Genomic DNA, 1,078 nt, shown 5'->3' with positions numbered 1-1,078 from the left:
CCAGTGAACATCTCGAGGAGCATGCATTTGAAGACACACCCGCTGCACGACATACTGGACCTCTGGTCGAGTCAGAGTGAGGTACTGGAGAGCACCAACAATAGACCGATAGAAAGCAGCATCCGAAGTAGGAGAACCATCTGTGGCAGAAAGCTTGGCCTTCGTATCAACAGGCGTAGCGGCGGGCTTACAGTTAAGCATGCCGGCGCGCTCCAGGAGCTCGTGAGCGTACTTCCGCTGATGAAGGATGAAGCCATCCGGACGGCGCACCACCTCGACACCGAGGAAGTAGTGCAAAGGACCCAAGTCCTTGATGGCGAACTCAGTGCGAAGACGAGCCATGAGCTGACTGAGGAGACCAGACGTACATGCCGTCAGGATGATGTCGTCGACATAGAGTAGCAAGTAGGCCGTGTCAGAGCCCTGATGATAGACGAAGAGCAAGGCATCCGAGCGGGTAGAGCGGAACCCAAGCTGGTGGAGAAACGCTGCGATGCGCTGGTGCCAAGCGCGCGGAGCCTGCTTGAGTCCGTACAAGGACCGTGAAAGCAGGCACACGTGGTCGGGAAGCGCCGGGTCAACAAACCCGGTGGGCTGCTGGCAGAAGACCTGCTCCTCGAGGTGACCATGGAGGAAGGCGTTCGAGACGTCCATCTGGTGCACCAGCCAAGCACGGGAGACCGCAAGGTGGAGAACCGTGCGTATCATGCCGGGCTTGACGACCGGAGCGAAGGTGTCGGTGAAGTCGATGCCAGCACGCTGTCGGAAGCCACGAACGACCCAGTGTGCTTTATAGCGATCAAGGGTACCATCAGGACGGAGCTTGTGTTTAAAGACCCACTTCCCTATAATCACGTTGGCGTGTCGGGGACGGGGAACAAGCTGCCACGTCCGGTTGCGCAACAGGGCGTCAAACTCCTCTTGCATCGCAGCCATCCAGAGCGGGTCACGAAGAGCGGCTCGAACGGAGGACGGCAACGGCGACGGCTCAGAGGTGGACGCCGCATGGACGTAGTCATCCGAGGCGTAGCGCGAGCTCGGACGAAAAACGCCCGTTCGGGCGCGGGTGACCGGACCG

The sequence above is a fragment of the Triticum aestivum genome, chromosome 7D (assembly GCF_018294505.1).
Source record: "Triticum aestivum cultivar Chinese Spring chromosome 7D, IWGSC CS RefSeq v2.1, whole genome shotgun sequence".
NCBI classification, from domain to species: Eukaryota; Viridiplantae; Streptophyta; class Magnoliopsida; order Poales; family Poaceae; genus Triticum; species Triticum aestivum.
Note: the sequence above shows the minus strand (reverse complement) of the source record.